The 23864-nt window shown below is 44.5% G+C and overlaps 1 long non-coding RNA gene across 1 annotated transcript in view; it reads right to left on the bottom strand.

Annotated features, from left to right (window-relative positions):
- Positions 1-11498: 11498 nt before the first annotated feature.
- The window catches only part of LOC116630803, a 39292-nt gene continuing 26926 nt past the window's right edge, over positions 11499-23864 (bottom strand). The window contains exon 3 of the long non-coding RNA XR_004299018.1: positions 11499-13532. This is a non-coding gene — a long non-coding RNA (uncharacterized LOC116630803). The remainder of the gene's footprint in view (positions 13533-23864) is intronic.

Below are 23864 nucleotides of genomic sequence, written 5' to 3'. Positions count from 1 at the left end.
CAGACCGAATCATCGTGAAGCACTCTGGCTGCAGAGGAGCCGGCCGGTAGGGGGTTCCTGGGCTTCCCAGTGGCCTCCTGGAGGCCTGGGGTGCTGGGTGGCCCTCCCCTCCCTGCCTGCCCCCCTCAGGTGGCTACTGCATCTGACAGCTTTTCCTGGTTGTGGGCGGGGCCGGTGCCCGATGCTGGGGGAGCACGGGGAGCCAGAGGCCCAAAGCCGGCCCTGCCTCCTCCCTCTGCCTTCTCCATTCTGTCTGCCTCCACCAGAGATGCCAAGTTACAGGGGAGACTGGAATCCAGGACAGCTGATCCCCAGCCACAGGTGTCTTGGCTGGGGAAGTGCATGTCTGATGGGCAGCAGTGGGGTTTCGAGAGAGCACCCTCTAGATCCCTCAGGTTTCTGGGGCCTAGATGATACTGTGGTGTGGCAGAGCCCCGCCGCCCTGCTGGGCCCAGGCCCCTCCCAGGCTGCCCCCGGGGAACTTCAGGCCAAAGCAGACCGGATTCCAGGCCAGGCCCTCAGGTCCTGGGCTCAGGTTCCTTCAGCTTCCCATCACATCCCCTCAGGGTCCAAGGTTGGAGAAAAACTTGACACAAGCACAGAATTTCTTTCAAGTACCAGTTTTGAGTGAAAAATTCATGTGCGTTTTACATTCTGTCTTGTAATATATTCATGTTTATTTTAATGTATAATGTTTTACAATATTTACCAGTGAGTAAAACTGCCATGCCCAGAGGCTATGCCCCTTTATCCAGAAACTTCCTGTGTGAGAAGGAGTCTCATGGCCTGTCTTCACCCCCACACCTGTCTTCCCCTGCCCCACCCCACCAGGCTGGAATCCTAGAAGGTGGGAAAAATCTCAAAGTCAAAACCAAGGGCATTTACAACACGGATGAGCCAAGGACATTATGCTAAGTGAAATAAGTCAGTCATGAAAGGACAAACACACTGAATGAGTCCACTCACATGAGATCCTTAGACTAGTCAAATTCATAGAGACAGAAGAGTAGAGTGGTGGTTGCCAGGGAGAGGGGGCGGGGGGACTATTGTTTCATGGGTACACGGTGTCAGGTTTGCAAATTGAAAACATTCTGGAGATGGATGGCCCAACAATGTGAATGTCCTTAATATAGCTGTTCTGTACACACAAAAGCGGTTAAGATGTTAAAATTTATGTGATGTACATTTTTACCACAATTAAACAAAAATGAAGGCATCCAGGGTCAGAGAGGTTAACCAGCCAGGGTCTTACTGCAGGGCGGGAGCAGGGGCAGGGGCAAGGGCCTGGACCTCCATTCCCTAAAGAAGACCCTACCCCTGCCTTGCACCCCAGGGAGGTGGCAACAGATACAGCCCTGTGGCCACCTGGGTCGCCCCCAACATCGGGGCTGGAAGAAGCTCTGGAAAGCAATCATCCCATTCTCTGAATTTTACGGATGAGGACACTGAGGCCCGGGACCGGGAGCCACCTCCACAAGCCTCGCGGCTAGTAGGCAGCCTAGAAGGGTGAGATCTGGGGGCTGGCCTCAGCGCTCGTGCAGCAGCTAGAAAGGTCCAGGAGGAGGCAAGCAAAGCCCTTCCTCCCACTGCCCCTGCCCCCAACGTCTGAAAGGGTGCAGATAACCCTTGTCCCCTCACCAGGCTGCACGGAGGCTGATTAATTAATTAACCCTCGTTAAGGGACCAGGCACAGGCTAATCGACAATAGGCAGTCTCATTATTATTTTTAATCAGACTTTTTGCAGTTTTATAGCTGCCATCACCCGGAGCTATCAAGTGTCTCTGGAAGTTAATTAAGCCTGCCAAGGATGAGCTCCAGAGCGGGGGAGGAAGCAAGCGAGGGGCCAGGCTTGGGGGGGGGAGCCTGGGGATCCTGATCCCCTTCAGGCTGGCTGCGTGGTCACAAGCTCAAGCCTCCAGGGGAGATAGGGAATGAGCAGGAAAACAAGGATAGGAGAGGGTCCCCAGCTCCAGTCTCTGATTCTCACTCAGGGAAGGCCCCCTGCTCTCAGTTTACCTCTCTGAGGAGTGGGGATAATTAGGAGCAAGAGACAGAAGGCAGTCATTTCATCAACAAATACATCCTGGGTGTGTCAGGCCAGTCCCCAGAGCTGGAGATAAGTGAGGGGTGCAGGCATCACTGGGGTGTGATCGGGACGGTGATACTTGGGTGGCCGGGGCTCCCGGCTGGGATGAAGAGCTGGAAAGGTTCTGGGGATCCCAGGTCTCGGGGGGCCGGGGCCTCACTGCCGGGCAGCACAAGCAGCAGGCGGGCCTCCAGCAGCCCACGAGCCCCCGAGGGCCACCCCCACGCCCGCCCTAGCCCGCTCTGGGGAAGCAGCCGCAGGAAAGAGACACCCGAGTGTTAGGGTGTTTGGCCCAGAATAGACAACAGGGGAATGTGAACCCAGGGGACTGAGAGTGCGAATCCTGACCACCCCGGCAGGGCCTCAGGCTCCCACGCTTACAAACGGGGGCCCCTCTTCTCAGCTGCTGGACCCGACAGGCAACACCAGAGAGTTCCGTCAGGGATCCGGGGGTGCGAGCTGTGGAAATCAGGACGGCTTGGGACAGCAAGATCCCGCGAGGCACCCAGAGGCTTACCTGGTGCCATCGAGGGGTAAGGACCCTGCTCCTGGGCTGTCTACTCTGGGGTCTGACAGGCCCGGCCCTTCTGTGAAGGGAGAGCGGGAGGAGCTTTTGGTGAAGACAGCAAAAGGATTCACTGAAAGTGACTGGCGCGAGACCCATATATGTCTGCTGTCAGTGATCACAGTGACGCACACAAGCCTATGGACAATACACAAACCATTCTGATATAAATTTCTATTTTTTGTGATTTGGAGTTTGCATTTGTCTCGATACATGAATCTATTCACCTTAGGGATTATAAAAAAAATAAATCTAAAGTATCCATTGACCACACTATTTTGCCCCTCCCCATATCCAGAGAGAGTCACTCTCTGATTTTGGTGTAGATCCTTCAGATAAAAAATATATATATATATATTTTTTTTTTTTAAATCTATTAGATAGACCAAAAAAACATATATATATAGTGTTGTTTTAGGTGTGTGTTTTTTAAAAATTATAAATGGTATCATATATGTTCTGTAAAGGGAAGGAAAAATAATTTTGCCTCTACCCTTTTAGGTTCTCGGCTGAGATCCCCCTGTAAGAAAGAGATTAAGAAGACAAAACCAAATTTAATTATATATGTCCAGAGCCCCACAAAGATATGAGACTCAAAGAAGTGATCAGAGCAGAAGATTTTTATATCTTTCAGACAAAGAAACAATAAATTTGTGAGGAATTGACAAGACGAAGGCGTTTGGGCTTGGGGCAGTAAAGTAATGTAGAAGTAACAAGGTTTGTTTGTCCAGCCTTCTCGGCCCCCAATTCCCTGTCTCTGGTGATAAGGAGGCTGCCTGCCCTCCTGGTACAGGGGGGTGCCTTTCACGTGGGAGGTTGATTCCCTGCTTCCGGAGGCACAGAGGAGGGTCAGAGTGTCCTTGCACCAGCTGTCTCTCAAGTACCTTTGATTCAAAATAATCAATATGCCAAAGTGGCATATTTTAGGATGACATTTTCTGAACCCCTACATCTGCAACTGGCTTTTTCCCTCACTGTTGTTTTGTATATCCATATACACTGATGCATTTCAAGCTGGTTCATTCTTTTTGGCTGCAGGGTCATCTTCTACCCTAAGAACATACCACACCTTAAAGCTCTATACCACTATTTTGCTATTTCAAAACTACCACAGAGATCATTCTTGCACATACGTCAGGGTGTGTGTGTGTTTCTACGCGTGGTCTTTCTAGTGCTAACACACAGAATGACTAGGTTATAGGATATGCACATTTTCTGTTTTGAACAGACGCCATCAAACCCCTCTCCAGGGTGGCTGTACCAGTTGGCACCCCTTTCCCGCACCCTCACTAACACTTGGTATTGTAAAACAAGGGTTTTTTTGTTTTTTTGTTTTCTTTTTTTCCCAAAGATTTTATTTATTTATTTGACAGCGAGAGAGAGAGAGAGAGAGAGAGAGAGTGCGCAAGCGCACAAGCAGGGGGAGGTGCAGGGAGAGGGAGAGGGAGAAACAGGCTTCCCACCAAGCAGGCTGCCCAATGCGGGGCTCGATCCCAGGACCCAGGGATCATGACCCGAGTCGAAGGCAGACGCTTACCGGCTGAGCCACCCATGCACCCCTAAAACAAGGTTTTTTATGCCAAGCTGCGGATTAAAAGTTGTGGAGTTTTGATTCACATTTCCTTGATTAATCCTGGGGTTAAGCATCTTTTTGTTGATCAGCCATTCATATTTTCTCTTTCGTGAATTGCCGACTTATAGCCACTGTTTTTTTCTTCTGTTGGGTGGTTTTTCTTTTCTCCCATTGATTTATAGATGTTCTATAAATGCTAGATTTTAGTTCCTTTTCTATATATTTAAAATGTTTGCCAGGGCGCCTGGGTGGCTCACTCGGTTAAGCTTCCGACGCTTGGTTTCGGCTCAGGTCATGATCTCAGGATGGTGGGATGGAGCCCCTTGCAGGGCTCTGTGCTCAGTGGGGAGTCTGCTTGAGATTCTCTCTCTCTCTTTCTCGCTCTCAAAAAAATAAATAAATAAGTTTGCCATCAGTGTGTTGATTGTCCTTTAAATGTGTTTATGATATTTTGTACTGAAATGTTTAATTTTGATTTGTGACGTTTTCTTTATGTAAAAATCTCCCTATGATTTGGTTTGCAGATTTTATGTCTTGTTTAAATAAGCCTTCCCTACTGGAAAGTAAAAAAGATGGTCTTTTATCATTGATTCTAATATTTTTAAGTTTTTTCCTTCTCCAGTTAAGTCTTTAATTCATCTAGAGTATTTTTTAATGGCAATACTGTACTCAGCTAGAACTACATTTCCCAGACCCCTTTGCAGCTAGGGGCTCCCATGGGACCCAGCTCCAGTGGCAGGCAGGGAAGCAAGCAGCCGGCTGTGGGGGATTCGGTGGGGAGGGTTCATTTTGCTCCTACAGACACTGTCCTTTTCTCTTTCTCACTTCTTTCTTTCACTGCCTGGAATGTGGGTGTGTTATTTTTTCACAAGAATTTCAGAATTAATTTGTCAAGCTGCACAGAAAAATGTCCTTGGAAGTTTAACTGGGATTTATATCAGCTTTGAGCAACAGAGACAGATACAGTTTAGATAATGAAATTGTTAGTGTTGAATAATTAGTAAGTCCACAGGAATGCGCACCGAAGAGATGCCCATGATGTCAACAAGAAACTGAGCTTCCTTCTTTCTTCTTGACTTGTGTGAGTGTGTGGCTTTTATGCTGTTGGACCCAGGATGTGCAGTACTTCCTGCACTGCGTCCTAATAGTAAACGTCAACTAAAGAACTAAGAGAAACCCAATTAAAAAAGTCCAAGACCCATATGGAATCTTCCCGCCTATGAACTCGGTATAGCTTTTATTTGTTTAGCTCTTTTCCTACATACTCTTCTGGAACAACCCTACTTGATCATTGACTGATTCATATTTTTTTTTCCAGTGGTTAGTTTTATTTATTTATTTTTAATTTAAATTCAATTAATTAACATATAGCGTATTATTAGTTTCAGAGATAGAGGCTAGTGATTCATCAGTCTTAGACAATACCCAGTGCTCATCACAACACATACCCTCCCCAATGTCCATCACCCAGTTACCCCATCCTTCCACCCCTCTCCCCTCCCCTCAGTTTGTTTTCTATGATTAAGAGTCTCTTATGGTTTGTCTCCCTCTCTGATTTCATCTTGTTTTATTTTTCCCTCCCTTCCCCTATTGATTCGTATTTTTGTATCTGTGTTAACAAGTGGAGGGACCCCTGGTTTTGCTTAGGGTCAGGGTGATCTCAGAAAATGAGATTGAGACTCCCATCTCATTTTGTCTTCTGGAAAGTTGATACTAGATGGGTACTCTCTAATAATTTATAAGTTTAGTAGAACTCCTCAAATACTGTCAGGGTCAAGTCCTTTTGAATTTGGCACCCGACCACCATTGCAGTTTTATCTCTGTTTACTGGTCCATTTGGGTATTTTGCTTGTTCTTGGGCCTATTCTTGTCATTATTTTTGCGTAGGTTTACATATTTATTAGTAAAAAGTTGTGGGGTTTTTTGCTTGTTTGTTTACGTTTTATCAATCCCTTCTGTCTGTACTTATCTATCATTTTTCACTCCTACTCCCGTTTGTTCAAGCTTTTCACTTTTTTCTTTGCTTGGCTAAAGTTACACTTGCCTGAAGTTTGTCTGTATTAATAATGGTTTTAAAGAGCCATGTTTTCTTTTTGTCGAACAACTCCTCCGTTTTTCTCTTTCCTTAAACCTTGCTTTTTATCATTATTAGTTCTTTTTCATTTCTTTGCATTCCTTTTGCTGTTCTTTTTCCCCTAGCTTCTTAGTTTGAAAGCACAGTTCGTTTATTTTTACTCTTTCTTATTATCAAACAAATGTATTAAGACTATAACTTTTCCTCTGAGTACGACTTGGCTATATCCCATAAGTCATATAGTCTCTCATATTGTTCAGTTATAAATAGTTTATAACTTTGGGTTTTTTGTTTTGTTTCGTTTAACCTCAGTTATTTAGATGTCATAAATGCTTGCCACCTGAAATATTTTTTGGTTGATATATTGATATTGTTAATTAAAATATTTTTTGGAAAGATTTATTTTTTTATTTTAGGGAGGGGGAGAGGGGCAGAGGGAGAGGGAGGATCTTCAAGCAGACTCCCTGCTGAGCACAGAGCCCAATGGGGGCTTGATCTCACCACCCCAAATCATGACCTGAGCTGAAACCAAGAGTTGGATGTTCAACCGACTGAGCCACCCAGGCGTCCCAATATTGTTAATTTTTAATAGATCTTATTAATATCAATCTGACCATATGCTTTTATAGATAATATAATTTTTTTCTCAGAGAAATTTCTTGGTTTTTCTCTTTATTCTTGTTCTTAAATTATACAAAGATGTGTCAGATTATAAAGTTATAACAGTGGGCCCTTTTGACCTGAGACTAATATCTTCCTTAAGTTTTAGGAAATTTTATATCTATATTTCTACTCTATACTCCATTAAATATCACCTTCTCTCTAATCTCTTTTTTCTTTTCTGAATACTTAGTAAATGGGTGTTGGAATTCTGGATTTGCTGTCCACATCTTGTGTCTTTTCTCTGATGATTTGTATAACTTTATACCTTCTACTGCATTCTGGAAGAATTCTTCATCTCCATCTTCCTGCTCACTAGTTTGCTCTTCGGCTGAGTCCCTTCTGTTATTCCCTTTTACTGAATTTATCTTCAATATATTTTGTAATTTATATTTTTAATTTATGCAGTATCTTCTTAAATATTTTTCAAAATAGACTGGTTTTTTTTCTTTCTTTTTTTTTTTTTAAGATTTTATTTATTTATTTGACAGAGAGAGAGATAGTGAGAGCAGGAACACAAGCAGGGGGAGTGGGAGAGGGAGAAGCAGGCTTCCCGCCCAGCAGGAAGCCCGATGCAGGGCTTGATCCCAGGACCCTGGGATCACGACCCAAGCCGAAGGCAGACGCCTAACCATCTGAGCCACCCAGGAGCCCCTAGACTGGTTTTTTTTCATGGGTGCCTGATCTTTTTGTCCCGCCAAAGATATTTTCAATATTTATTTTAAAATTCTCTCCTGCCCGCTTTATTAACTGTTTCCTCGGGTATCATTCTTCCCATTTGTTGTCGTAGTCAATAGGTATGGCTTTCCTCATATGTTTGCAGGAAGCTTCTAGATCTGTATGAACCTTCTGTCTTTTTTTTTTTTTTTAAGATTTTATTTATTTGAGAGAGCGTGAGACAGAGAGCACGAGCAGGGGGGACGGCAGAGGCAGAAGGAGAAGCAGACTCCCCCGCTGAGCAGGAAGCCCGATGCGGGACTTGATCCCAGGACCCTTAACCGACTGAGCCACCCAGGTACCCTGAACCTCCGAACCTCCTGTCTTGAGAAAAGGGCAGGGAACAATTGTTTTCAATTAATGGAGAGGGCGGTGTGGTGGGAGGGGGCATTCATAGTCAGAAGGGTTCCTGGGTTGCTCGTCTTCCTATGGTTGCTCCCTATTCCTCCCAACCAGTAGGGCTGGGGCATGGCCCTGTTTTACAACCTAAGCTCACACACTCATTGCTTCACCTGAGACAAATCCCAAATTATTGCTGCCTGACCCAAAGTGCTGTGTGCGTGCGTGTGTATGCGTGTGAACCTGTGTGAGTGTGCACCCGTGTGTTTGTGTGTCTAAGGTTCACCCCATCGCTAGTCAGTTGTCCCTGGTTCTTTCCTCCCAGGATTTGCCTCCTCTGGTCATGAAGATTCTTCTGACACTTAGACATACTGGGAGATGTTTCTAAATTAACTGATTTTAGTCAATTCATCCTTTCAATATATAGATATAGAGATTTAAGCCTCCCTTATGTTTTCTTTAATTATTTTTAAAATAATTCTTTCTGTTCGGTTGTTTCGATTTTCTCCTCTGGGGACTATGATTATGCGATGTTGGACTGCTGTTGTCTGCCTTACACATCTGTCATTTTGGAAGTGGGATTTACGTTTTAGCAGGATCCCTGGGGCTGCTGGGACCGGGGTGGCAGAGGGGGTGGAGCATTCGGGAACTAGGGAGGAAGCAAGGAGGCCTGTCAGGAGACCTGCAGACATATTCCTAGGGAAATGCAGTGACTTGGAGTGGAGGGTACAGATGGAAACTGTGAGAAGTATTGGTCTTGGGATATATTTTGAAGGTATCACTGACAGAATATGCTGTTGGATTTGATACAAAATTGGAGACAGTTTTGGGAGTTTGGTTTGGGTTATGCTAACTTGGGATTTCTAATTAGACATACAATCAGAAGAGGCAATTTGATATTTGAGTCTGGAGGTAGAGGAGAGGTTGGGACTTGAGATAAAAATTTAGAAGTCCTCAGCATATGGTTTTTAAAGTCTTGGGACTGGAAGAAATAACCTGGAAAATGAGGTGGGCGGTGGGGGGGTGGGTGGGGAAGTCTGAGCAGGAGCCCTGGAGCCCTCCAGCATTTACAGATCATGAAGCTGAGGAGGATCCGGCCCAGAAGTCTGTGAAGGAGCAGCCAGTGAAGTAGGAGTAGGGGAGTCCGAAGGGGGTAAAGAGCTGTGTGGCATACTGCTGGGGGCAAGGAATCACAGGCCTGAGACGTGACCACAGGAAGTAGCTGGTGACCTCGTATTGTTTCCTGATTAAGTGGAAGAAAAATGGATCCTTCCTCTTTGCTCTTTCCTCCCTCCTTCCCTCCCTTCCTGAATAATTAAGTCCCAATGCTGTTAGATACAGCTGGGCCAGATGGGTATCCATGGTTGGGGTTGGAGGGGGTCAGCCCAGCGCAGGGTGTTAGAACCCGAGTAGAGTGATGGGGGCATCTGTGGGGGTTGGGGGGCTGTGTTGGCAGCATCCATAGAAGGTTGGTTACATACGAGGATTCATCAAATAAGCAAATGTATTGAGGATAATGGGATTCAGGGTTCTCACTGGTGGCAAAAACGTTATAAATATAAAAAGGATAAAATTAGAAAGAATCCCATGGTGTTGGACTGGAATTAGATGTGGAAACAAAGATAGATGAAAATTTGTGTAGAGAGAAAAATTTCCTAACTCTCTCCACTGGGAGGGCCTGGGAGCAAAACCATCCAAAATCAAAGAGCACACCAAGTGCCCAGATCTTGGTTTCTAAATACCACTGTCCCCTAAAAGGAACCAGAGTTCCTTGGAGAAATGGCTGATTCCAAGACTGAAGCAGGAAAAGTACAAGACAAGCCTGGAACATCTTGTACCAGAAAGTAAAGAAGTGTTCAAAACATGTCAAAGGAACACAGAAGTTAGCCCCATGAGCTCTCACTCATCAAATCTGGGGCTACTGGAGCATCAGATTAATAATAATAACAACAGCAGATGATAACCCAGGGAATAAAGTAGGATTCCACAAACCTATACGGATAGAAAGAGGCGGGGTGGGGGCCAATGACAAAGCTCATCCTTATAATAGAATGCCAACTAATAGCTGCAGAAGGAATGATGGAATTAGAAATTTTGGCAATCCTCATACTAGTGATGAACTCAGCCAAGAAATATCAATGGATGCTAACACTTGTGAGTGAAAGTTTGAAGAGGCTATTACAGAGCTTCAAAATACTTATTGATTACCAAGGGGAAAAGAATAGCTTTCAGTGGAGAAACCTGGCAGTCAACACCTCAGTCAGCTCATCAGTGTTAACATCATCAGTAATGGGACAAATTTAAATCATGTACCACCCGCCAGGACTCAATGACAAGGAAAACCACTTCTGAGATAACTCCTGCCAAAGAAGTATAACCTGAATCTAATCATGAAGAAATACCCAACAAATCCAAATGGAAGTACACAGTACAAAAACACTGGGCTATCATCTTCAAAACTGTCAAGGTCCTGCCAAGGAACTATTCTAGACTGAAGGAGACATGACAACTAAGGGACACACGTGATTGTGGATTAGATCCTTTTGATAGAAAAGACATTCTTGAGACAATCAGTGAAACTTGAATGAAATGTGCAAATTGGGTGGCAGCGATGTATCCATGTTAATTTCTTCATTTTGCCGGTGGGTGTAGGAGAATGTCCTTGTTTGTAGGAAATGCCCACTGAAGTATTCTTGGGTTAGATACAGTATTCTTGGGTGGTGGGGCATCAGGTCAGCAACTTATATGCAAATATTTCGAGAAAAAGAAAGTTTATTATACTGTTCTTACAGTTTTTATGTTTGAAATATTTGAAAACAAAAGGAAAAAGAAAACAACAAAGACACACGAAAGAATACACGGATGAGAAAGCCAGCAGACAAATCAAGAAAGTAGGCTGTTGTATGGCACAACTGACTAGGTTTTCTCAGTATGTCCGTCAGATGAAAAAGGGCAGGATTCAGGGATGTCTAATCTAGACAAAAGGGATATAAGAGACACAATAAACCAGTGTGGATCTTGATTCCAACAGAACAGCTCTAAAGACACATTTTATTTAATAAATATTTATTTATTTATTTATTTATAAAAAGATTTTATTTTTAAGTATTCTCTACACCCAACATGAGGCTCAAACTCACAACCCTGAGATCCAGAGTTGCACATACCACCAACTGAACCAGCCAGGTGGCTCTGAAAAGACATTTTAAAGGCAATCCAGGAAATATGAATAAGGACTATTAGATATTACTAAGTAGTTCTTGCTAATATTCTAAGTGTGAAAAAGCCATTGGGATTTTGTAAGGAAATGTGCTTTCCTCCCCCAGACGCACATTCAAGCCCATGGGAGCAAAATAACATGAGCTCTGGGGTTGGCTTTAAAATACTTCAGAAAAGGGGGTGCCCGGCTGGCTCAGTCAGTAGAACATGTGACTCTTGATCTCGGGCTTGTAAATTCAAGCCCTACATTGGGTCTAGAGATTACTTAAAAATAAAATCTTCTTAAAAATAAAATACTTCAGAAAAAGGGGATAGAATAATCAAGCCGAGAAAAACTTTTGATAATTATTGAATCTGGGTGATGGGTATTATATTAGACAGCCCGGGCTGCCATAGCAAAATACCACAGCCTTAAACAACAGAAATCTATTTTCTCACAGTTGTGGAGGCTAGAAGTCCAAGATCAAGGTTTGGTTCTTCTGAGACCCCTCCCCTGGGCTTGTAGATGCCACCTCTCGCAGGCCCTCACACAGTCATCCCTTGGTCTGAGGTGTTTGTGCCCCAGTCTCCTCTCCTTCTGAGGACACTAATCCGATCGAATTAGAGACCACCCATATGACTTCATTTTACCTTAATTACCTCTTTAAAAGTACCTCTCCAAATATGGCCACATTCTGAAGTACTGGGGGTTAGGACCTCAACATATGAATGGGGGGGATACAAGGCAACTTGTAACGGGTATATGGGATTTTCTTGTACCATTCTCTCACTTTGGTGAATATTTATTTACAATAAAACCTTTTTCATAATAAAAATAAACACTGAACAAGTAAGTGAAGACAGCCACCATGTAGATGGATCTTTTGAGTTTTGAGGCAGAAGATATCAGAGAAATGAGCTCATGCCTGGAGGTGGGATATGAGGTCAAGGGAGTATTTTTTTTTCTTTAAAAATTACTGTTATTATGGCATATTTGTATGCTAATAGGAAGGCTCCAATAGAGAGAACATTTTGATGTACAATGGAAGAGAGAGGGGATAATTGCAGAGGAAAGTGTCTGAGTTGGCAGAAGGGCTGGAATATTATGAGCCAAAGGGAAGGGCTGCCCATCTCTGTGTCCCCTCCCGGGGAGAAGGCAGAGTGTGGGAGGCAGCTGCTGTGGTGGGAACGTGGGAACGTGGGAGCCCTCTCCCAAGTGATCATGCGTTCTCAGTGAGACATGAAGCAAGGGCAGCCATCAGCAGAAGGTGAGGAAGAGCTCGAGATTTGAGGAGAGTGAATCAAACAGGAAAATGAAGAAGGAATGCCAGGAGTTAGCGAGCCCCCTTTGAGGGTCAGATTTATGATTTGCAGCTCTTTTCTCTCAATCCGTAGCTTGTCTTCATCCTTTCAAATGGGTCTCTCTCTGAACTACAGTTTTCAGTGTTGATGAAATCCAGTGTGTCAGTTGTTCCTTTTCTGGATCCTCCTTTTGGTGCCAAGTAGAAGAACTTTTGGCTTAGCCCTAGATCCTGAAGGTTATCTCCTACATTTCTCCTAAAAGTTGTATAGTTTTTACATGTTACAATTACCTATGTGATTCATTTTGAATTACTTTTGGTATAAGGTGTGAGACCTAGCTCAAGGTTCATTTCTTGGACTATACATACCTAGTTGCTCCAGCATTTGTCGAAAAGGCAATCTTTCTTCATTGTAATTGTACATCTGTAAAACACCAGTCCACCATCTTTGCGTTGGGTCTATTTCGGGGTTCTCTATTCTGTTCCCTTTGGCGATACCACACAGTACTGTCTATCCCTTTGGCGATACCACACAGTATTGATTACTTTAGCTATATACTAAGCCTTAGTATCAGCTAGGGTGATTCCTCCCACTGTATTATTCTTCTTTTTCAAGATTATTTTAGCTCCTAGAGGGCTTGTGCATTTCCATATAAACTTTAGAATAACCTTGTCTATTTCTGCAAGAAAGCTTGCTGGGATTTTAATAGAAATGGCAACAAACCTATAGATCAATTTGTTGAGAACTGACGTCTTCACCGTGTTGTCTTCCAATCTGTGAACACAGTATGTCTCCCCAAGTAGTTAGGTCTTGTTTGATTTCTTTCATCGGCATTTCATCATATTAACGGAGCCCACGTGGGGCAGAGAGAAGTGTGTCTGACGCCTTGAACTGGAAGCTCGGTGCAATTTTCAAGTCTGACTTACTGAAAATTGGTGAAGACCTTGAAGGAGTTTGACTAAGAGAATTTTCTTAGTCTGGATCAGACTGGATTGTTCCTGAGTCACTCATTTTCTGCTGGAAATGAAATGAAAACCCAGAAAGGGTGAGCTGGGGGCCAGGCATGAAGGAGGAAGAAGGGGCCCTTTTGCAGGCAGCTAGGGGTTTGCCACCAGCGTCCAGGATGGGCTGAGGGGGCGAGGCATCTGGATCGTGGAACCGGGCCAGGCCCTCGCCCCCGCTCCTCCCCTGGCTTTGGAGGGACCCTCCGTCCTCCTGCCCAGGGTGAGCCTCCCGCCGACTCCGGGGTCGCTGGGGCCCGGCCGGACCGCGCAGTGGCTGGAGGCCCCACGAGGGGGCGCGCGAGCTCAGCGCCTGCGGTCTAGGCGGGCGCGGGGCTGCGGATGGACCGCCTGGACCGCGGGGTTCCCCGACCAGGTGGGGCCCCAGCAAACCACGCCCCTCGGGGGGACGGGCTTTACTTGGGAAGCACCGCAGACCCCTAACAAGTTTTTGTTGATTGAATAAATGCATTGTAAGCTCAGTTATACTGAGAAATTCGAGGTTTAACTTCTATTCCACCTTATTCCCTCCCCAGATATTTACATATTAAAAGAAGCCTCTGGAAGAGAGCAACGCTCGCTCAGAGCTTTATGCCCTCCGGAGAAGAAGTGCCTGAGGGATGGGATGGGATGGGTGGTGGGAGCGGTAGTCCCACCGGCTCTGGGTTACCTGTCTCTTCTCAAAGGCACAGCTGGGAGGGACTCAAGCCCCAGGGAATTTCCTTACCCTGGGCCAGTTCACAGGGAGTGTTTCAGGTTAAGGACCAGGTCAGGGCCAGAGGGCAGGTGAGATGGCAGCTGGGCAGGGCGAATTGCTTCAAACCCCAGGAGGGACACTCCTTCCCTCGAGCTAGTTCCCCCCCCCCCCGCCCCCCCGGCCCCCTTGCCCAGACACAGGCTTGTTCAGGCTGCTCAACCCTCCCCGTCTTGGGCATTTCTTCTCCAGGAGGCCTCCCTAACCAGCACCCCCTGATGCCCCTCCCCGTCGTGGTGGCTGAGCAGGGCTTGTAGTTCTGTAGACCCAAGTCCAAGTCCCTGTTACCCAGCTGGGGGATTTAGTGTTACCTGCAGGCGCTTAGTGTTAAAACACAAAATCCAAACAAGTAAATCTGGACATCTAATTGGCTTTTTAAAGCGATTCCTGAATAGGGCCACATCTCCTCTAGCAAGTAGAGAGGTACTCTGAGGAGCTGTACATATGAACGTTTTTATAGGAAGGAGGGTGGGGGTAAGAAGTATTGGAAAAAGTAGACTGTTTCAGGCCAGGACTTCCTTTTGGGGAGAAGGGGTGGGCAGGGTTTTTATCATGCAAATGACTTCACTAGGGCTGATCTGAAAATTTCAGATTGACCGCATTCCTCCGCGCCTTCAGCTCTGGTCATGATCCCAGGGTCCCGGGATGGAGCTACGCACGGGGCGCCCTGCTCCTCGGGGAGCCTGCTTCTCCCTCACCTTCGGTCTGCTCCCACTCCCCCTGCTTATACTCTCTTTCTGTCAAATAAATAAATAAAATCTTAAAAAAAAAAAAAATAGATCGCATTCCTCTGCTCCTGGCTGGCTCAGTCCGTATAGCATAGGACTCTTGAAATCAGGGTCACAAATCTGAGCCCCACGTTGGCGTCAAGTTTACTTAATAAAAAATACATGTTTACATAAAAAATAGGTCACATTCCTGGAATGGGTTGAAACTGTAAGTCTTGGTTTGCTGTTGTGGGGGCCATATGACTCTAATTTGAGCTTGTTTTTTCTTTTTCTTTTTTGGGGGGAGTTCTAACGCAAATCTTTTTTTTTAAATCTTACTATGTTATGTTAATCACCATACATTAATTACATCATTAGTTTTTGATGTAGTGTTCCATGATTCATTGTTTGCGTATAACACCCAGTGCTCCGTTCAATAGTGCCCTCTTTAATACCCATCACCAGGCTAACCCATCCTTCCACCCCCCTCCCCTCCAGAACCCTCAGTTTGTTTCTCAGAGTCCATAGTCTCTCATGGTTCATCTCCCCCTCCGATTCCCCCCCTTCATTTTTCTCTTCCTACTATCTTCTTTTTTTTTTTTTTTAACATATAATGTATTATTTGTTTCAGAGGTACACGTCTGTGATTCATCAGTCTTACACAATTCAGAGCGTTCGTGTTTTTTCTTTTTTAATATGAATCTTCCAACCGTCTTTTTCCTCCCAGTTACACTGAGAAATGGGATTACTTAAGGCATTACCACAAGGGTAGCCTGAGGATTAAATGAGTCCTTCTGTTAAGTCCTTAGCGTGGGGTCTAAATGTGGTGTCTGTCCAATGGGAGGGCAGCCCCCAAATGCGGGGCGACTCTCAGGTGGAAGCCGGTGGGTGCGGCGGGCAGTGAAAGGATGCACCTGAGGCAGAACGAAGGCGAGAGGAGTGCATTGAGTACAGTGCTGGGGAGCAGAGGGGGCCGGCTGTTCCGCCCGAGCCTGCAGGTGGGGGCTGTTTTTAAAGGGGGAAGATGAGGAGGTCTGGCGATATATGGAATTCTCCCTTTTTGGTAACTGTGCCTCGCAGTAAGTAGCCCATTGGTTAGTTAGGGCCCGTGGGTATTCTGAGGTGGGTCTCCTGATGGGCCTGTCTGTATGTAGCCAGGGTGTCGCTGCAGGCCCCTTTCTGCGTTCCATGCCGCAAGCCTGTTTGCCTAAAAGCGGCCTCTACCGGTAGGCCCGGACTGCGTATCTTGGCTAACCTCAGCTGGGACCACCAGGGCGCCTCTTCTCTGTAATAGGGGAGGTGGCTATTTCATGGTGAGCGGATCTAGGCCCTTCAAGGGCAGTGGCTGAGTCACCCAGGGCTGGGCTCAGTACATGCTTACTAGGGAGCTGTGCACCACCTGGGCCGAAGCTGATGGGGGCCCAAACTCTCACAGCTGCTGGCCACTGCTGTCCCCCATAGGCTCTTTGGTCCCCCCTGCCCCCCGAGGTCCTAGAAGGACCCCTTCCTTCTCCCCTCTTTCTCCTGCCACAAGCCAGCATCACAGCCCGCAGCCCTGCGGCTCCTCAGTAGGCTGTCCTGTCCCAGCCTGGCCAGCCGCCCATGGTCCCTGCCGACAGAGGGTCCCAGCAGGAGACCCACGCCTGGGGAGGGCTGCTCCCTTGTCACCCACTTCATCTCACCCAGGCTCCACTGCTGACTCCTTGCTTCACTTTAATAAAGTAAATTCTGCGGAGTCCTCGGCTCTCTGCTCCCTGCACTCCGAGGTGCTCATGGTTCTCAGCTGAAGGCTGAATATCGGTATTCAGGTTTAGCAACCAGTGGGAGAGGGCTGCACGAGGGGGTGGGGGCAGAGAGCTGAGCCAGGCTCCTTCAAAGGGACACCGCTCTCGCAGGCTGGCTTCAGCCTGAATCCTAGCAGCATCCTGGTCGCTGCTCAAATGAACCCCCACCTATGCAACCCTTGTCCCCTTAACCTGCTTTAGTTTCTCCATAGCACTTAGTACTACCTATCATATTATAGATTTGTTTATTTTCTATCCTTACCCATTAATATTTAAACTTCACAGGGGTGCCCTGGTGGCTCAGTCAGTTGAGCGTCTGACTCTTGATCTTGGCTCAGGTCTTGATCTCACCATCGTGATCATGAGTTCGATCCCCGCATTGGGGATCTTAAAAAATATATATATATATATATTTAAATTCCACAAAGGCAGGGGCAATGATTTATTAAAAGATTTAGTTCTGGACTGGGGTCCCTGGGGTGCCAAGTAGAAACTACAACAACAAAAAATGCCAGAGAGAGGAGAAAAAAACCCAAACCAGTGAAACTTTCCACTGAAAATTATAAAACATAGAGGAATCCATTTTTTGTTAATAAAACATACAAGGAATTCTAATGCTAAGAAAGACAACAAAATCTATAATCAGAAGACAAAGTCATGTACACAGCATTAATTTTATAGAATAGGTTGACAAATATTTTTTAATAAATGTGTTTAGGGGCTCAAGGAGAAGGCTGAAAGAATACCTTCTATTAAATAAAAAAATTTTAAGGGGCACCTGGGTGCTGCAGTCAGTTAGACATCCAACTCTTGGTTTCTGTTCAGGTCCTGATCTCAGGGTTGTGAGACTGAGCCCCTCAATGGGCTCCGTGCTGAGCACAGAGTCTACTTGAGATTCTCTCCCTCTCCCTCTGCCCCTACCACTTGTGCTCAATCTCTAAAATAAATAATAAATCTTTAAATAAAAATTTTTCAAAAAGAACAAGACATTCAAATAGGTGAAAATGAACCAAGAGGTAGACTTTTGGAAATGAGAAAAAAAGTCAGCCATTAAAAAATGTAATAGGATATGTTCCACAATGGAAACAAAGAGTATATTAGTGAATTTGAAGAAAGTACAAAATAACCTAGAATGCAGTAGTGAGATGAAGAGATTCAAATAGGGCTAATTAAGACTCATCAATGATTGAAAGAACCTCCAACATATGAAAATAGGCGTCTCAGAAGATGAGAAGGGAGAAGTGACATTTGGAGAGATAAAGCTGAGAATTTCCTGGATTGAAGAGGACACGAATCCTTTGATGATCAGTGCACTCCAGATGCCAAGCAAGGTCAAGAAAAATAAGTGTACACCTAGACACATGGTACTAAACTGCAGAATATGGAGAATAATGAGACAATCAGAGACGCTATTGACCTAGTCCATTCAGGCTGCTATACACAGTACCACAGCCTGGCTGGTTTATAAAGGACAGAAGGCTTTTTCTCACAGTTCTGGGGTTGGAGGTCTGAGATCACATGCCAGTGCGGTAGGATGAAGGCGCTCTTCTGGGTCTCAGACTTCTTGTCATATCCTCACATAGTGGAAGGGGCAAGGGATCCCTCTGGAGTCTCTTATATAAGAGCACTAATCCCATTCACGAGGGCTCCACCTTCATGACTTAAGCGCCTCCCAAAGGCCCCACTTCCAAATGCCATCACCTTGAAGGGTTGGAATTTCAACATCCAAATTTTAGGGGGACACAAACATTCAGACCATAGCAGCTATTATAAAGAAAAGATAAAATACATCTAGAGGCCCATCCATTAGACTCTCAGCCGACTTCCCATTAGCAACAATATCTGCCAGAAGACAATGGAGTAGTATGTTTAAAGCCCTAAGTTTAATGCAGCTAGATTGTCATGCAGGAACAAAGACAAAATGAAGATATTTCCAGACATAAAAAGACACAGAGAATTTACCTCCCTCGGGATGTTCTCCACAAGAAAGAGTAATTCAGCAAGAAGAGAAATGAACCCAAAAGGAGATGTGGCATGCAATACCCAATGGAGGGCACAGACATTGATAAAATATGTTAGTAAATTCAATGAACTGCTAACTTTAAAAAGAAAGTTTCTGTGATTTAAAAAAGGTGAAACTTAAACTCTAAAAAGACAATAAAAAACAAGGATGGACAAGAAGTTGCTGACTCAACAGGTCCAAGAAGGCCGTGCCACAAATTGATGGTGGTTAGGTGGGGCACCAGCTCATTCAGCCCCTAGCTTCCTCAACGGACTCAGGAACGGGCAGCTCCAACACTGCTGAGACCGGGTGTGACAGGTGGGGGTACACAGGGATAAGTGGTTGGAAGATGCCTAGAAACCAGTTGGACCCTAGATCTCAGCCTCTCCCCCTCCCCCCCTCCACTTCAATTGCTGAGCAATGCCCTCTTCCACACTGGCAGAAATCTGGGGGATGACCTTTGGGATGGAGAAGACCAGGTACAAGGGTATGAAGACTGTATCCAAGAAAGAAGGAATTTAGTTAATATATGCTTTATGAATGCAGAAACTGCCTTGCCTTCTTCCCTACTAGGTTCCCAAGATGAAAGACCTAAAAAGTTGGCAACACGAGGCCAACACCAAATGGTCCAACAGAGGATGCTACAAAGAGGCTCAGGGTTGACACCACCACCTGCCATACTCCCACGGGCTCAGAGCTTCCAAACAGCTTTGTGTTTCTGACTCTTGGTCATCAACACACAAGCAAGGATCATCAGCATCTGAAGAAAGCCTTTAACATGAAAGACGGGGGCCAAAAAAACATGACAAAGCAAGCCAGCAGACACAGGGAAATCAGAAGAAAAAAATAATAGAGCTATCATAAATACCCTCAGAGGCAAAGGAGGTTTTGCATCCATGAAATGAGAACAGGATGCAGCTCCATCTCTTACCAAGATGCTGAACAAGCACAGCTTCTGGCTCCTTCTGCGGAGATCAATGCCAGAGAAACTGTATGGGGAGAAAACCAAGAAGTCTCTGAGGAACCCCTGGGAACTGTTGGAGTTGCTCTCTTGCTTGTCCCCTGCCATCACTTGGGGAGAAATAGTACCTGTTCTGTGCATTGTTGCTGTGAGTAGGACTTCTGGTCCAGGGGTCAGCAGGAGTGAAATAGAAGCTCTCTATCTGCGAGCAGCTGAGGAGAACAGAGACTAATCGTCCCTGGATAGTCTCTTCCTCAGCCTTCACTCTGCACAGCCCCAGGGCTGGTAAATTATGATCTCCAAAGTATCACCTCCTAATCCCTGGGGAGAGGGGTGTGTGTGTGTGTGTGTGTGTGTGTGTGTGTGTGTGTGTACGCACGCACGTGTGTATGTGTGTGTGTGATACAAGAAGTTGTTTTGAGGGGTGAGCACTGAGGTTTTCTGATGTCTGGGGCTCTCTGCCCAAAACCTCATCTGCCCACCCCCCTGCCCACAGAGCTAATGCGGATGGACAAACACAAAAGTCTGGGTGTCCTCATTGTCTGACAGAGGAACCAGAGCCCCAGGGGAAAATGAGCACCGAGGAGCACAAATATTTCAAAAGAAAAACAACATATTGGATTTCAGATTCCATCAGAAGCATAAATATTAGAACAGATGGGCCAAATTTTCTAATTAGCCTCATGAGCATAGAAAGATAAAGCAAGATATTAGTAACATGAAACAAAATAAGAAAACATTAGAAAGAACCAAGCAGAAACACAGCACTGGGTATGAAAAATGTAATAGTTAAAATAGAATATTAGAAATGAAATATATGAGAGTTGAGATACCAGAAGACACAGGGCAATTACAGGCTGAAGAGTGACTTGGAAGGTCAGATTGAGGAAATCCTCAAGAAAGAAGAAGGAAAGGACAAAGAAATGGGAAATAGAGGGGTGCCTGGGTGGCTCAGCCGGTTAAGCATCGGACTCTGGATTTCTGTTCAGGTCAGGATCTCAGGATCGTGAGATCCAGCCCCATGTCAGGCTCTGTGCTGGGTGGGGAGCCTGCTTAAGATTCTCTCTCCTCTGCCCCTCCCCTCTCTAAAAAAAAAAAAAAAAACAGGAAAAAAAAGAAATGGAAAACAGAGAAGAAAAATGAAGAGATGTAGAAGTCATTACACCAAACCCACATTCAAGGGACAGGGAATTAAGCTCCACTTTTGAAGGGAGAAGTGTCTAAGAATTGTGGATATTCTATCCACCACACTGGGGATGGGTTTTTCTTCTTAATGCATCCTGCTTGGAATAAATGAAGATTGATGTCTTTCATCAATTTTAAGAAAATTCTCAGCTATAATCTCTTCAATTCTCTATTCTATTTTCTCCTCTTGGGCTTTTGTCAAACATATACCAGATTATCTCATAATATCTCATAACCTCTTTTTTGGTTCCATGTCCTTGTCTGGACTGAATTATCGGTAATTCCTCATATTGATCTTCTAGTTCATTAATCTTTCAACTAAGTCTTCAGTTGGGTCCAATCTGCTAGTGAGCCCTGAATTTTTTTATTTTAAATCATATTTTTGGTGGGGCACCTGGGTGGCTCAGTTGTTGGGCGTCTGCCTTCGGCTGGGGTCATGGTCCCAGGGTCCTGGGATCGAGCCGCATCGGGCTCCCCGGTCCGTGAGAAGCCTGCTTCTCCCTCTCCCACTCCCCCTGCTTGTGTTCCCTCTCTCGCTCTGTCTCTGTCAAATAAATAAATAAAATCTTTTTTAAAAATAAAAATAAATAAAATAAAATAAAATTATATTTTTGGGGCGCCTGGTGGCTCAGTCGTTAAGCGTCTGCCTTCAGCTCAGGTCATGATCCCAGGGTCCTGGGATTCAGCTCCACATGGGGCTCCTTGCTCAGAGGGGAATCTGCTTCTCCCTCTGCCTGCCATTCCCCTTGCTGTGCTCTCTCTCTCTCTCTGACAAATAAATAAAATCTTTAAAAAATAATAATAAAATTATATTTTTCGTTTCTCAAAGTGTATCAGTATTGGTCAGTTCCCCCCAGTTTTGATAATCTTTCATTGCTGGCCCATTTCGGTGATTCGGTCCCTCATTTCTTTGTACTCCCTACATGGTTACTCTATCCCTCTATCTAATGATTCCAGGATCTGATATCCTGAGGGAATTAACCTTCTTGCTGGTTGTTTCTCCTGCCTCTCACCCATGGGAATTTGCTTTCCTTGGAGGTTTTATTTTTTTAAGATTTTATTTTTAAGTAATCTCTACCCCCAAGGTGGGGCTCGAACCCACAACCCCGAGATCAAGAGTCACACTCTCCACTGACTGAGCCAGCCAGGCGCCCCTGGAGATTTTTTTTACTATGAGTTCACATTGATAGATATTAATCTGTGGAAATCTTTGGGCCCTAATTGAGAATGAACTTCTCTGGAAAATGTTTGCATTTTCTTTTGCTGGATACCGAGGGGTGTACCAAAACAGGGCTGGTGTCACCGTAGCCAACTTTGAGGGTCCCAGGTTATTACAGGGGTTTGAGTTTAGGTCATCCTGGCTGCTGACCAAAAACTTATCTTGCATCGCTTACAAGCATGGACGCGTGCATTCAGGGCAACCCTATCTCTGCTGTATGCTCCGAACGTCACATTTTGGTTTCAGCTCACGTGGTCTCCTGGAGATTTCACTTAAACTCCTGCAGGATAGAGCTGATGGTGGTGACCAGACTTGTCAGGGTCACCACCATCTACTTCCAGAGGTGAAAGTCCTAGGAATCATTTACCATGAAAATATCCAGAAAAAAAAAAATAGAGAACTAACAAAGAGAACTCAGCAGAGTTGCTGAAAGCATTTGACATAAAAAAATGCATAATATTTCTATAGCACAAGTAATAACCAATTAGAAAATACAACAGAAAAAAACGTCATTCACAATTGCAATAAAATTTAAGGCACTTAAGAATAAATCTAGCAAAAGATATGCGAGACCTTTATGGAGAAAAATCACAAAATATTATTGAAGAACATAAAAAGAAGATCTGAATAAATGGAGATTTTTAAATGTTCATGGGCAATATTCATGGGTTGGAAGATACTATCATAAAGGTGTCAGCTCTTCTGAATTTAATCTATAAATCCTATACAGTACAAATGAAAATTCCTATGAAATTTTTTGTGGAACTTGACAAGCTTATTCTAATATTAATATGGAAAAGCCCCCCTGCCAAAAAAGGGAAAGCTAAGATAATTGTGAAGAGGGGTGGGGACGGGGAGGGGGGAACTTTCCATATGAGATATGAAGATTTATTGTAAAGTCATATTAAGACAGTGTGGTATTAGCACAGGTACAGAAAAGTAGCCCCATGGAGGCAAACAGACTAGAGTCCAGCAAATAAACCCACTCATATTTGGAAACCTGATATATGAGGGAGGCTGCATTACATTAGCTGGGAAAAGAAGGACTATTTTATAAATGATGCTGGGACAAATTATTATCTTAATTGGATAATCAGTCATCATAGATACCAGACAAAAATTCTTTGTAAATTAGACTTCAATGTGAAAAGCAAAACTTCTTTAATTCTTAGAAGAAAACAGAGTAGAATATCTTTGTGATTTCAGGTTGGGAAGAGACGGATATCTTAAACAAGACACGAAAGCTCCCAATTACAGAAAACGATTGATAAATTTGACCTCATTAAAATTAAGAACTTTTCTACAACAAAAGATACTATGAACACAGTTAAAGACAAAACGCAGATTGGAGAAATTTTTTGCAATGCAAATAAGCAGCAATGAGTTAGCATCTAGAGTATCTTAAAATGTCCTCCAAGTCAATTTTTTAAAAAGACACAATAAAAAAATGACAAATGATGCAAACAGGCGCTTTGAATGGTGGGAGCCCAAATGGTCAATAAGCCAATCTGAAAAACTGCTCAACATCAAAAGTCATCAGAAATTGCACATTAAATATACATCAAGACATTGTCAGATAGTAGACATTTAGTATTAATATACGTTTACATGTAAGGGTGTAAACTGGTATAGTTTTTTCTTTCTTCTTTCTTTCTTTCTTTCTTTCTTTCTTTCTTTCTTTTTCTTTCTTTCTTTCTTTCTTTCTTTCTTTCTTTCTTTCTTTCTTTCTTTCTTTC

Source organism: Phoca vitulina, unplaced genomic scaffold (assembly GCF_004348235.1).
Source record: "Phoca vitulina isolate PV1807 unplaced genomic scaffold, GSC_HSeal_1.0 scaffold4, whole genome shotgun sequence".
Taxonomy (NCBI): domain Eukaryota; kingdom Metazoa; phylum Chordata; class Mammalia; order Carnivora; family Phocidae; genus Phoca; species Phoca vitulina.
The sequence above is the reverse complement of the archived record's forward strand: the minus strand, read 5'-3'. Positions and strand labels throughout refer to the sequence as shown.